This window comes from Leopardus geoffroyi, chromosome A3 (genome assembly GCF_018350155.1).
Source record: "Leopardus geoffroyi isolate Oge1 chromosome A3, O.geoffroyi_Oge1_pat1.0, whole genome shotgun sequence".
NCBI classification, from domain to species: Eukaryota; Metazoa; Chordata; class Mammalia; order Carnivora; family Felidae; genus Leopardus; species Leopardus geoffroyi.
The window spans coordinates 38,739,661-38,751,998 of record NC_059336.1 but is presented as its reverse complement, the minus strand read 5'-3'; the positions used below and the strand labels follow the sequence as shown (position 1 = coordinate 38,751,998).

At 43.2% G+C, this 12,338-nt stretch overlaps 1 protein-coding gene across 1 annotated transcript in view; it reads right to left on the bottom strand.

The window, feature by feature from the left end:
• SPTLC3 (serine palmitoyltransferase long chain base subunit 3) overlaps positions 1–12,338 on the bottom strand; it is a 134,796-nt gene that overhangs the window by 15,736 nt on the left and 106,722 nt on the right. The window lies entirely within an intron of this gene.

Below are 12,338 nucleotides of genomic sequence, written 5' to 3'. Positions count from 1 at the left end.
GAGAACCAGGTAAGATGTGGTTAAATGTGGGGCAAGATAAGGCTGGAGCGATGGGTAGATTGAGAAAAAAAGGACGAGAATTGAAGAATCCAACATTTCATGGTTGGGAAGAGGATGAACTTAAAAGGATGACAAAAACAGCAATCATAGAGGAAGAAGATAACTCAGGAGATAAATTAGTGTTCACCGAATTTGTTAACATGGCAATCATTGGTAACCTTCATTTTGGGGTCCCTGGTTTGGCCTTTGGTTTTAAAGGAACAGGTAGCTTCAAGTATGGTTTACTTTAACTCATATGTTAAATTTTTGCTGCATAGAAAAAGCCTCCTTGGTCCTTAAAGATGAATTGCTTTGTAACATGCTGAAGGGTTTCTTGGAAACTTGTATGTGCACAGTTTGTTTATTTATTTATTTAAACTTATTTAAATTTGTCTTTATTTTAAAAATTCATCTATACATCAAGACTGCGTGTTTAGGGAGGTGATAGCATAACAAGTAGGGAGATATTGTAGAAGAAGAATGAAAAGAAAAAGAGGGGCTGGAGTAAGACTTGTTTTAATGAAGGTGATTCAAATGAAGGCAGAGATATACATCAGCCACCAAAATGTATTCCATATGGCCTGTCGCCTTGTACGTTTAGCTCTTTTGTTGATTGTTAGCTGCACAATGAATAGATGACTTCATCAGGCTGGGTCTGATGATTCCTAAATGATCCCCCTCAAAGACCAGAAGGATTTCCTGGCCTGGAAGTACATGAATGACTTAAATTGCTTTTCCCAATGGCATTATCTTTGCGCTTGCCCATAATGACTCATCTATCATTGAGCTGCCCAGCTACTTAATTGGCCCCGTCTGTCCCCTTTGCCTTGATTAACCCAAGTAACTGGATCATCAGCTAATGTCATCACTTTACTGCTTCTAGATTGTTTGGAAAGCTGACTGAATAGATCAGAATATTGATCCCAGGGGTAGCTGACTCTTAAGAATTCAATGTTTTCTTCTTGCCCTGTCTTTTCTATCTTTGAATCATTTAGCACAGCATGGCTGACAAGCCATTATGATACACTTCGTGGTCACCATGTTTTCTCATATAGATCACTATTAATGCCTTTGAGGTCCTTTGCATCGGCCAAGATACAGCTCCTTTCAATTACTCTGTTGCTCACTCTTTAAAATTGGAAACATTCTACTCTTGTAGGGCCTGGGGGCAGAAAGGAATTTGTATATATAAAATGCTACTCATCTAGACAGGATGTGGGTGATTTTATTAATTATGCTGTGCTTTGAGATCCTTGCCTTAAGAGTGTTTGTAAGAGAAGGAGGAAATTTTAGCACTTGTCTTTTTGTACAGAGATAGCCATGCCAGGGTGGCACGGAGATTGGGCATTGCAGCCACATTCCTTTCCTAACACTCAAAGTCTCTAATTCCAGAAATTCTGGTTCTTCTTTCACATATCACACAGAAGACAGGGAAGGTCTCTGCTCAGATAAATAAGTAAATGAGCTGATCTCTTATGTAGGGTTCTGGAGAGTTTATATGAGTGTTTATTTTGCTATATTCTGGGTTTTCTGAAAAAGGAATAGGCTTTCGAGTGAAATGGACTAAAAAAATAAACTCCACCTGGACAATTTAAGGCCTTAAAACCTTGGTTTTACCTGTAAAATACAGATAAATAAGCTTATCACACAGAAAGATAGGTGGAAATAAAGGGGTTAATGTAGAAACATGCTTAGTACTGTGCCTGGCATGCAGCAGGTGTTTGAAAGGTTAATTACCTTTTTCCACAGGGAAGTAGTTCCAAGTAACCTCAATGGCACCTCAGAATCATCTGGACAGGTTGGCAAAAATCCCATGCCCGGACTGCACTCCAGACCAATTAAATAAGTATCTATGGAAATGGGACCCAGGCATGAATTTTGTTTTTTGACAAGGTATAGCCACGGAGACTCAGACATCTCAGAAATAGCCACCGTTGCCAGTCCAAGCCCAAAGCCATGCATTTCTGTGTTAAGAGCCGTGCCCTATGTCTTATTTCTCAGTTAGATGTGGAAAATGAAAAATGGGCACATGTCGTGGCCTCTTGTTTGGCACGATTACATCTCAGCAGTTAATCAGTGCTTGGGTGCTTGGGTAGTACATTTTGTGGCGGGTAACCTGCTCCCCTGACAGCTGTCTGCTCCAAAGTGCTCATTCAACTTGAGATCAACCCAAGTGTCCCCCTCACCCCTCTCATGAGGCTGGATAAAATATGGATGAACCCATCCAGGCAGCTGACCTGTACATTGCCGTTCTACCCATTCAGATTTCTAGCTCTGCCAACTTGAGAGATGGGCTAGGTTAACGGAGGCCACAAATACTTTAACCTTCTCTCCAGTGCTGTTAAAACAAAAACAGCTGGGGCAGGGGAAGGAAAACAAATAAAACACAAAGCATCCCACTACAAAGCTTTGCAGTCCCCTAATAAAAACAATCGTCTGTGGCGTTTCCAAAAATATGTTTGGGACAAGTCAATCTCCAGAGGGCCAGAAGGCATCACAGACGGTGGAGACTCCCCGAATGACCCGTCAAAAGCTAAAGAAGGAAAATTTGTTGTCTGCTGAACCACTGGCATGCAAGAGAGAGAGAGAGAGAGAGAGAGAGAGAGAGGCATTTCCCTCTGAAACACTAGGAGGAAGAGGTGGATTTTACAAGCTTGTGAGCCAGCTCCAGTGCCACTCTCGATTTTCTGCAGATTTTGCAAGCTCCCTGGCTACCAGACGAGACATGGATATGCCCAGATGCCACATAGTGACTTATTTTGTTATTTCTCAGGCTTTAAAAATGCACATAAAGAAATGAATGCTGCTCTGCCTCCTTAAATTATTTAGCACACCACCGTGACAGTCGCAATACAGTCAACCGACTGTCTATGGACAACCTCAAACATGCCCTTAGGCAGCATTGCTTGGAAAATGTTGTCCCTGTTTTTAGAGATGGGAGGAGTGTTTCCATAGAATATTTCTCACAATTTAAGAAGTTGACCTTTCTGAAAAATCAAACTGATGTTAAAGAATGCTTGAATGGCCTGAGAATGACTAATCTCCTTGTCTCTTGCCCCTTCTTTGTCTGTCCATTCACCCATGGCTTCTCCCCCCTGGCATGGGGGGTTGGTACTGGGGAGAGACCTTGGAGTCAAGTGTCAGTGTGACAGCAGGAACCCAGCAGTCTGTTATTTTAAGCTCTGGACACCAGACAGGACATTTTGTTTCCAACACACTTAGGGGCAGAGTGATCTCAGGAAAGATCAAGAGGCTACAGAGCAGCAAGAATCATAAGAATCACATTAGCAGTGACAAGCTTCCCAGTGGGATGGGGAAAACTGTTTGGAGTGGTTTGCTAAGAGGAACACACATTTTTATCAGGCACTGAAGCTCTCCCTTTTGATGTCCAGATTCCAAGGTTACGGCATGTTTTATAGTCACATACTCATGTTCCAATGACTCTTCGGGCCCCTCAGTCATACCCCCGGGAATGCATGCAGGAGCAGGGAGGACGGACATTAAGGGTGGACAGCGGTCTGCACGGCCTGATTTCAAGGGCCCCAAGAGGACACCATTGCCTCCACTCCCTACCCGCTGCTCAAATATACCATCAGGCATTTAACTCATAAGGAGAGACGTGAGAATGGACATGTCCTGCACACCTATTATGAGCCAGAAATTGTGTTTTGGGTCCCTCTTTGCAGATACAGAAACTGAGGCTGGAGATCATTAACGCATTACCCAGCTGACCCAGAAACTAGCCGTACTTCCTGGTCTATCAAAATCTGCTGTATGGGGAAAAGCTGGTAAATTCATGTCCGGTGAGGTGTGAATTCTATGGTTCATGGATTCACACATTTCAGAAATGAAAAGCACTCACTAGGTAAAGGAGTCAGGCCAGCTGCTAAAGTGAAGCAGAAGATAAGAATATTCTGAGGCTGTTGGGAAAGAAGTGGTCTAATGGTAGGGCAAATATCAAGTAATAGATAATTGAGAGGAAGAGCCTTAAGACAGATCTAGGCAGAGTTAGCAGGGTTTTCACACAACAATGCTTCAGAATAAATGATAAGATTTCATGCTAATTTGCATTTAAATAGAGAGCAGTATGTTAGCAAGTCACAAATTACGGAATTCTACACATTAAAGAGGGTAGTTTGGGAGACTGGGGCCTTCTGGAAACTTTGTAAATCAGTGATTCTTAAGCACAGGAACACACCAGAGTCTTCTGGGAATATTTCTTTCTCTAGAATATGTACAGGAAAGCCCCCCCTGTAGGTATTCTGTTCCAGAAACATTCCCAGGGTAACTGTGTTGTGCATCAGTTAAGAACCATTGTTGAAGTCATAACTTACAGTGTGGGTATTGATTCTGTTGATCTTGTGTGTCTGTTTGGAGGTGGGGGGCACCTGGGAAATGGGTAACTCACTTGCCATAATGTTTACACCACAGTCATGAGAAAGACCCGTGGAGTCGGACCACTGATAGTGGTGAATGCCACCCTAGGATTTGGAAGGTTTTGGTGGGTAATGGGGAGCCATGGCAGCATCATGAGCAGGGCGTGCCATGGTCTGAGGGGGTTGAGCAAGAGGAAGCTCATGGTGTGTGGCATGTGGATTAGGATGAGGGGGAAAACTGAAAGTGGCAGGACAAGTAGGAAGCCCGAGTGGCAGCAAACATCTGAAGTGGGTGAGGAGGTGTGTGTCAGCAACTGTTCTGATTTGTGGCGGGAAGGCAAAGGAGGTGGCAAAGGACAGGTCCTGAGCAACTGGGTTCATGGGATTTCCTGGAAGGGCTCTGAGAAACATTGCAAGTCAAAGTGGCCATCGGGGAGCCCCATCAAGGCAGCTGCCTACATAACCCAAGCCTCTGGCTTTCCAAGTATCTGCTGGGGAAGCCTCAGAGAGCGGGTGTGGGAATCAGGGACATTAACCAGTGTTTAAGACTTAATTAGGTTAGGGGCACCTGGGTGGCTCTGTGAGTTAAGTGACCGGCTTCAGCTCAGATCATTACCGATCACACCGTTTGTGAGTTTGAGCCCTGCATCAGGCTGGCTGCTGTCAGTGCAGAGCCTGCTTCAGATCTTCTGTCTCCCTCTCTCTCTGCACCCTGCCCCTCCCGTCCCCCAACTATTGCATGCTCTCTATCTCTCTCAAGAAAAAAATAAAATATTAAAAAAAAAAAAAGACCTAATTAAGTGAGCCCATAGGAGGGACTGGGCTCTCCCTGAAGAAAGAGATTCGAGGAGAAGGGCATCTGATGTGAAGGAGATTCTCCACTGCTGGTTTTGAGGTGGAGAGGGCTGCATGGTAAGGAGTTCAAGCAGTCTCTAGGAGTGGAGAGGGTCTGGCTCACAGCTGGCAAGGAAATGGGGACCTCTCTCTTGCAACCCCCCAAACTAGAGTCTGCCACAAACATGTGAGCTTGGGAGAGGAACCTGAGCTCCAGAAAAGAGGCCAGCTGCAGACACCTTGATTTGGCCTTGTGAGAACCTTGAGCAGAGAACAAACTGTGCCCCAACTCCTGACCCAAGGAGACTTAGATAATAAATGATGTTGTTTTAAGCCGCTAAATTTGTGGTCATTTGTTATGCAGAAATAGAAAACTAATACATTCATTCTTTCTAGCCCCGAGCACGAGCACACGCTGGGCTTCTCCAGGCACAAATCCACCTGCTTAATCCTCCCCAGCTGTGGCTGGTAGCATAGCTGGTTTTCTCTGCAACTTGTCCTGACAAGAGAGGGGCTGGGGCATGGCATCGGCTGCATTTGGGAGTTTTTGCTGCTTGGCTGAAAATGACCCAGTGGAAAAACAAAGATCAATGTGGAACAGCAGCTCCCCTTCACCCTCTAAGATGCTACAGCTGGAATCATGTTCTTTCCTTCTCCTGTTGTGCTGAGCTAACATGGAATTTCATGTGTGCTCCATCACAAACTCCCCCATCTCAGAGTCCAGCCACATAGAGGAGACAAAAGCAAAGAGGAAGCTTCTGTAGGGCTCACAGTGTAAAAGGATACCTTGTTTGTGGGGAGGGTGGAAGGAAGTGGCCACACTAACCTTTTGCCCCAGTGCCATCTAAAAGACACACAGATTCTCTTTACACTCTTGCTAGGGAAATGTTTTAAGGCCTCCAAGCAAGTGCAGAATTTACTGAGCTGCCCTAAACCTCTACCCTTGCCTAATTCCTAAGGTGAAGTAACAAAGGGGCGGGTTTTGCGAGCCACTCCTGCACAACCAGACCAGCTTCCTCTGCTCGCTGGAGTTCAGTTTGCTGGCTCATTCTGTGTTTATTGGATAAATGCACGTTGTCCTACGTACACATAAGCAGCACCAGGGCAGAGAGGCGATGCCTGTCACTTCGCTCGCTCACCCCAACCTGAGGTCCATGCATACAAAAAGGCCAGGTAGGACTTTTTACCCCCCAGCACAGGTGATTAATCACGATGGAGGCAGCCCCTCAGTTGAAAGCCAGCGGAGCGTAGCGCCTGGCCATCTGTTTTGTATTAGCTGTTGCTGAAATGCCAGTGGCCTGAAACCTTTAGAAAACACAGAAAGCCCCGAGTCTCTTTCTCTACCCCTGTCTGGTCCCCAGCGGGTAACCAAGCACATATCTTCAGGAAGCAGCAGCTAATTCCTCCCTCAACAATGCCGGGGCCCTCTGATGGCCCCGTTCCAGGTGGGTTCTCTGTGCACTCCTCTGGCATTCACTGAGGGACTTCCAAGAGACAGAGCTAACAGCATGTTGCCAGGTTTGAGGGGGGAAAAGAAATTGTAGGAAAGCTGACTTTTCTGTCTGCTCTCTGCCCCCGGTAGGTGCTAAGAAGTGAGAGACCTTTTAAAACCCCATATCTAATTATTAGAATTTCTTTGCCCCAACCAGAGTTCTTTTTTGGTTTTCCCTGCCTCTTCCTCCTTTGAGGAAGAAACAGAATTCCTGCTGAAGAGTATATTAGTAAGAACAGCCCCAGATGAGCTTGATGATGTGGATGGATTAGGGTAGTTTTCAGCTCCCACACAGCACTGAAGAAAAGCAACAGCATATAAGGGGAGTTTGTGAATGGATCTCATGTCAAATACAAGCAGTAAGAAAGTGAGAAAGTTTGACTGGAGAGCAAACTGCTGTCACCTAGTCCTCCCGCTCCCCCTCCCCAACGCTAAATCTTCCCAGTTTAGTCACTCCCATTTTTAAACCTATCAAACTCAAGTGTAAAAATATGTGTGCCCTGTTCCAGGACCCAGAGCAAAGGTCCAAGGTCACAGCTGGAAGGCACGGGTGCCACTTTCTCCAAGTCCACGTGGGGTTAGAAGCAAGGTCAACACCTCACCTGCCAATCTCATGATAGAAGTTCACAAATGACCAGGATGAAGGAATTAATCCATACAAAATGATTTAAAGATGAGGCATGCTTGTATTTTCCAGCTCAAATGCATGATATGATAAGCCTCATTTTTTTTTCCCTTTATCTTTAGATCCCTTTATCTCTTCAGAGGGTTAAAAAAAAAAAAAAAAGGAAATTAATGAATTTCCTTGAAAGATCTTGCCATTTTATTCCTCTTTTTCCTAATAGTTGAATAAAAAATAGAGTTTAAGCCTTCAGATTTTTTTTTTCAAATTTCAGATATGGGCCAGTATGAATGATCTGGTGTGAACTTACCCATGTAGAGATAATATACGTGAACTAGTGCTTCTCAAAGTAGATGAAATGCCTCAAGAGAAGTTGGGCAGGACCGTATATTCATATGAACTCAATGTTGATATGAATGCGCTAGTTTTATTTCTCTGCCTGCACAGAATTCAGTCACCTCTTGTGATGAGTCACATTGACCAGCCAACTGCTGGGTGCTGGTATGATGAGCATCAGAGGTTCAGTGCTTGTTCAGAACTACTTAGCCCCCTTTGAGTTCATGGTCCCCAAAGAACCCAAGGGTGGCTGTGTGGCAGGGTTGGGGTGACTCAAAATGAACACATCCATTTTAGATAACTAGCCTAAATCAGTTCATGTGTATAAACTGCACGTTTTAAATTGCAACTTACAATATTCTGTCTCATCACATTTCCCATTCCAAAAAAAAAAAAAAAAAAAAAAAAGTCCTATTTGTCTGGGAATATGTTACTATTTCCAAAATATACATTCTTCTCTGTTCTGGCCTGATGACCAGAGCTGTCCCAATTTCATGCCATTTTAATTTCTCCTGGAGAAGCATTATGCCCAGGGTCCATTTTCTGTCTCCAAAAAGTGCACAGTATTGAGGACTTTAGCAACATAATAATGATAATGATCTTGATAACTGCCATGGCCTGGGACTAGGTTCTGTGCAAAAGAAGCAGAAATGGTTGTACTAAAATCCAGACTCAGAGCTCTGAGAGTCCCTATAAAAGGGAAAGAGGTTCATCTTCGGTTCTTTGGACTTTGTTTTTTTTCTTTTCTTAGCTACTTTTATTCCATTCCTGGTCAAGAGTTTATTTACTAAGTCAATAGAGAAAGACTGGGAAACTGTCTAAAGTATACAGTGTCTTCCTACAGTATACATCCATCAAAAGTCTGGGGAAAGAATGTCCTGGACTGAGGTTAAGTACTGTGGCAAAGACTGGCTAGCTATTCACTGAACCCATTTCCTTCTAGGCAGACAGTTACTTCATTTCCGTGGCTCCTTTGTGGTCAGGCAAGGTCATGTGGCCAATAGAGTTATGGCCAATAGAATGTGGGCAGAAATGAAATGTGCCTTTCCAGTCATGGCCCATAAAAACATCATATACACCATGCTCTATTCTCCTTCCTCTTCAGTGGCAAGTTTGGAAGCCATATGTTGAAGCTGGAGAAGCGACAAGATGGAAGGAAGCTAGATTCCTGGAAGAGAACTACCTGTCCAACAGGAACACCCATTTTGGACTTTATATGGCCAAAAAATAAATTTCTATTGTGTTAAGTCACTAATATATTGGGACTTGTCTGTTACAAGAATGAATTACTTTAACTAACACTAGCCTTATAAGACTGTATATACCATGAAAACTTTCAAGGATTTAAAATCCTAACGCTCTTCTACTTTTCATTGACTCTATGGTGTAAAGGGAAACTGTAATTTTTCTGCGGGAATTTTAGTTTCTCAACCTCTCATTACTAGTCACCAAGTAACGTCATGAAAACATGGAAGTTTCTTGATTGAAAAAGATCCTAAGTGCAAATCATCATTAAGATGGAGGAGGGGAGAGATGGGGGTCCCTCCAGCATATTCAGTGGAAAATGCCATTTTGGATGCCTAAGAATCAACCTACTCTTCTCTATTTTAGATATGTACTTTGCCTTGGATGGAGAGGATTAGCTGGTGGCCAGGTCTTGCTGATTACTGTGTATAAAAAAGTCACATGCACTTTTGAGCTTTCGATGTCTCCATAGGAAATGTTAAGTAAGGGATTCAGCTAACTGCTTGTATAATTAAAGGAAAAACTCCATTTTTTACTTCTGCTTTTTGGGTATCATTGGCTTGAATTACCCAGCTTACTCACCTCTGTATTCAACGGTGTCTAGACAAAGTCTTAGTATATGTAATAATATAAAAACATTCATTTATCAAAAGAATAGAAAAGGAACTCTAGATTTGGTCCACACATGTACTTGTCAAGGAAGTGATTCTAACTCCAGTATTTGAACCAAAGTAATTCTATAGGTAACCTATAAAGAAACAATATCATAATTGTTGATAGGTGGTGATTAGATTCTAAGCCTTGTCCAGGAAATCTGCATGGCCCCAAATCTATTCATTCACTTACATATTTGATACTTAAGGCACAATTAATTAACCAACCACTAACTACTTGGAGGGCTGGGTTGGGAGTGTGTGACTAACATTGGAGGAGGGGAAAATTGCAGGAGATGGAGGAGGGAAGGAATATTTTCTGACTGCAGTCATTGAGATAGGGCTTAGAAGGCTGAATAGGGGTTAGGAGATAAAGAATGGGTATAAGTGGGTTGTGGGGAGAGATGAACACCTTCCAGAGAGAGGAAACATCATGAACACACATAAAGAAGCTACCAATTCCTGGTGAATAGTTGATGGGATATGGCCAAAGCTTACACTGAATATAGTCATTCATTCAGTCAACATGTACTGCTTGGGGCCGGGGACAGTGTCCTTGCCCTCACAGCATTTGTGTTCTCCTGAGGGAGACAGATGATAACCAGGGAAGCAAGTATACAATTCCAAGTGGTGCAAGTGCTATGAAGAAACATGGTGCAGAACAGGTGAGTAAAGAGAGTAACCCACAAAGAAGAGGGTGATATTTTAGAAAGGGTGGTTAGGGGAGATCCCTCTGGGTTGGTGGCAGGAGTTAGAAAGGTCACTCCAGCATGAACCCCCATTTCAAGACCCTGAGTTTGGTTCTGAGACTGTTCTGAGAGATGAGCTGGAATGGCAGAAAGCATAAGGGCATTTGGGTCTGGGGTCCGGAGCAAGGAAGGTCTTATATGGTGGTCGAGGAATCAACATGAGGAAATGTGGCAAGCCTCCGGGGAATCAGAGAAAGTCCCAATTGTTTTCTTTCATTTTGAAGATAGATTTGTTTGTCAGGCTAAGAAAAATTTTATCAGTGACAATTTTTGACTTATCTGTGATTTTGAACATAATCTAAACTTGTTCAACTAACAGAATGTATGCTCCTTTTCCATTAGCTGTTGCTTTTTGCATAGAAACCAGTCATCTTTAGCCCCTCAGATATTCTCAGTGAATAGAACTGGGGATTTTGCAATGAAGGGACAGACTACCCAATTTTAATTTTAGAATAAACAATGTTACCATAAAATAGTGACACCATGGTATAATCAAATGTAGTGGTGTCTGGGTGGCTCAATCATTTAAGCATCCAAATTCAGCTCAGGTCATGATCTCACGGTTCATGAGTTTGAACCCTGCATTGGGCTGGGCTCTCTGATGTCAGCACAGAGACCACTTAGGATCCTCTGTCCCCCTCTCTCTCTGTTCCCCCCACCCCGCTCTCTCTCTTTCAAAAATAAATAAACATTAAAAAAATATAACCAAATGTAGATTTAAAAGACATCCCCTCCTCATTTCAGGCACGGAGAGCCTCTGCATCCCAGAGGCTGATATTCAGAGGGAAAAAGGAGAGCGACCCCATTAGCTGAGAGCCTTCATTCCCCAACCCTGCCAAAGGCAGCATGGGATGTGGAGACAGAGTTCTGAGGCCCAGGTAAGGACTTCTTCACAGATGGAATGTTATTTGAATACTTCCCAAGTCATGCAGGAAATAAAAATCTCAGAAAGATTTAGTGTCAGGAGGCCCTCTGTTGGGGAGCGTGTCTATTTAATACTTCCTCCTCAGATCCTGGGCCCATCACTGTTTTGATTTGCCGACGGGCAAAGGAGGCCAGCTTGAGGAAGAATTTCCTGTATTGGCACAATGGCTGGAGGTACTTAGCTTCCATTTGCAGATTCAGTGTCCCCATCCTTCCCTAGCCTTATTGCTCAAATTCACCAAAACCTAGGTTTCCATGCTCTGTTAGGCTTGTTAAGCTTTTTATTCATATTGAAAGTGGAGAATTGAGGTAATGATTTTGATAATATCTAAGTTTGATTGGTAGTATCTAATATGATCAAGGAAGGATATGAGTAATATTGTGGCTGTGTTATCTTTTGTAGTAATAATCTCTGTGTACTATATTCAGAAAATATATTAAATTAGGGGTGCCTGGGTGGCTCAGTTGGTTGAGCATCTAAATCTTGATCTCAGCTCAGGTCACAAACTCATGGTTCATGAGTTTGAGCCCCACAGTGGGGTCTGCCTGACAGCGTGGAGCCTACTTGGGATTCTGTCTCTTCCTCTCTCTGCCCCTCCCCCACACGAGTGTGTGTGTCTGTGTGTGTGTGTGTGTGTGTGTTCACTCTCTCTCTCTCTCAAAATAAACTTTAAAAATTTTAGAAAACATATTAAATTAAAAAGATAAAACACCCTATTGTTGAGGGGTGCTTTCGTGGCTCAGTTGGTTAAGCATCTGACTTCAGCTGAAGTCATGATCTAATAATGGTTCATGGGTTTGAGCCCCGTGTCAGACTCTGTGCTGACATCTCAGAGCCTGGAGCCTGTTTGGGATTCTGTGTCTCCCTTTATCTCTACCCCTCCCCTGCTCATGCTCTGTCTCTCTCTGTCTCTCAAAAATAAAAATGTTAAAAAAAAATTAATAAAAAATAAAAAAAAAACAACCAAACAAAAAAAAAAAAAACCCATCCTGTGAAATTCCCATCTTTTTGAGGATCCGGTATGATGAATTGCCTTATTTCCAAGAAGAACATAAATCATTGTTTCA